The sequence below is a fragment of the Phyllostomus hastatus genome, unplaced genomic scaffold (genome assembly GCF_019186645.2).
Source record: "Phyllostomus hastatus isolate PE091 unplaced genomic scaffold, TTU_PhHast_1.1 phas_scaffold_501, whole genome shotgun sequence".
NCBI classification, from domain to species: domain Eukaryota; kingdom Metazoa; phylum Chordata; class Mammalia; order Chiroptera; family Phyllostomidae; genus Phyllostomus; species Phyllostomus hastatus.
In genome coordinates this window covers 5,271,163-5,273,396 of record NW_025334033.1, presented here as the reverse complement: position 1 = coordinate 5,273,396, position 2,234 = coordinate 5,271,163, and the positions used below count along the sequence as shown (strand labels likewise).

Sequence of the window (2,234 nt, the reverse complement as noted above, 5' to 3'; positions counted from 1 at the left end):
TTCTTGCTATTTTACATTTTTAAAGGAAAGTATTGCTAAATTACAGTGAATGCCAACAGGAAATTCACAATTTTCCTTACAGCATTTTTCATAAGTGAGCAGCTTTCCAACAGATCCAGCTGTCAACAGTGCCCTCCTACTGTTTGACTCACATTCAGAATTTATTTCCATGCACTCCACAATGCAAAAATTTTGCAAAGCGTGAAAGGGGCATGTAGAATACTCTCTAGGTGTTTTTTCCTGGGCCCAGGCTCCCAAAGATTTTCTGTTTTGCCTAGTGTTCCCTACCAAACAATGGTCCTTTGTGCAATTTTAGAAAACCTACAATGGGAAAAAGTTAATGGATGATTTAGTTGCATCCCAGCAGGGAATCGCTCTTGAATCCTGAGGAATCTGGTTTCTTTTGTTGTGTAGTGACTTAAAATTGCAAGCAAAATCTTAAAAAGTGGACTGCAAAATGTCAAGTCCCTAATTCCCATAACAGGATTGAGATGCTTATGAATTTGAGAGATTTATGAACAATTCTTAACATGGGTTAAAACATAGGCCACATGTAAGTTGTGAGAAAGGTAAATGCCATGTGCTGTGATAACACCACTGCATCCTGATTATGAATGAGCTTGTGTCCTGCCACCTGCCCATTCTGGGGTGCTGTACAGCCATTGCACCAACCATTCCATTGTCTCCTGGAAAGTTGCCCACATTGGCTCCAGGGCCAAAAGGATACAGCTACTCCCAATGGCACTGCCTTCATCCTGCTGGGGAATTATGTTACCTGCTTCCTCTACCTGAAGATTTCTTGGCTCCTGACCCAGTTTCATTCCTTTGATTTGGGAATTTCTTGGTTTCTCTCACTCTGCACCATTTTATTTGTATGGTTGTTTCTTACTAGGATGGCCTACCCCTCCTTCTCTTTTGAGTCCTCAGCCAGGCATGATGCTCTGTGGTTACTTCTTGCCAACTGGTGGAGGAAACTACCCAACATAATTTATCTATTCAACTCTTGTTTGTGTGAAGAGTAGTCATTACTCTTTATTGAGTGCATCCTGTGGGCCAGGCATTGTACTGGGTGCTTTTCATGTTCTTTTTTTAAAAATATTTTATTTATTAATATTTTTAGAGAGGGAAGGGAGGGAGATAGAGAGAGAGAGAGAAACATCAATGTGCGGTTGCTGGGGGTCATGGCCTGCAACCTAGACATGTACCCTGACTGGGAATCGAACCTGTGACACTTTGGTTCGCAGCCTGCGCTCAATCCACTGAGCTACGCCAGCCAGGGTCATGTTCTTTTTTTTTTTTCTTTTTAATATGGAACGCTTCACGGATTTGCATGTCATCCTTGTGCAGGGGCCATGCTAATCTTCTCTGTATCTTTCCAATTTTAGTATATGTGCTGCTGAAGTGAGCACCTTTTCATGTTCTTATTTCATGTCCAGATACAAAAATCCAGGCCCATTGAAATATAGTAACTCATCAAGGTGTCAGAGCAACTGAGAGGAATAGCCAAAAGTCAAAGCCCAATATTTCTGGAGTTAGAATTTCTGTTTCAGCACAGTGCCTCATTGCCTATTGATACTTTTAGAATTGTGTTTTCTACTGTGTATTTATTGTATTTGTATACACACACAAACACCCAGACACACACTCACTCTTGCATATCTGTGTCCTATATATGTAACAGCATTTATCATTTTTGTTATAGATAGCTATTAATGTTTTTAAGTTCTCCTCTAAACTGCTAATTTCAGAGAGCAGAGATCAAATCTTATTTGTCTTTATGTTCTTCCCCATATACTGTAAGCCTGCCACCAAGCAGTGCTCAATAAATGGTAGTGACAATGTTGGTTTGGTGGAGAAATCATCAGGAAGTAAATTTTACTTCACAGAATTGTTTTCAAGTTTCCATCACTATTGTGGTATTATGGCTTGCAATTTTGGCACTGCAAAGGAGAATATTTATAGACCACTTGAGCAATTTACAATTATTCTCTCTTTATGAACACTAATAGCTAATCAGTTGCATATTAAAATAAAGGGTTGTATGAATAAGATGGCTTACTGTATTTCTGTGTTGCAAAGATCAGTACAATGGAAACATACACATGTCATTTTTAGCAGCACTTTTAGCCAGTAGTCTGAAGTGAGCCTTTATTTCATAAGGCAGTTCTGTCAATGAAAGTCAACAGTCAGACAGTATTCCTAAAACCTGTTTCCTCTGCCTTTTTGACTTGGCT

General features: G+C 39.4%; 1 non-coding gene across 1 annotated transcript; it reads right to left on the bottom strand.

The window, feature by feature from the left end:
- Positions 1–1,302: 1,302 nt before the first annotated feature.
- Positions 1,303–1,409, bottom strand: LOC123809102. The gene has a single exon (XR_006783960.1). It is a non-coding gene; the product is annotated as a U6 spliceosomal RNA (small nuclear RNA).
- Between the last annotated feature and the right edge of the window lie 825 nt (positions 1,410–2,234).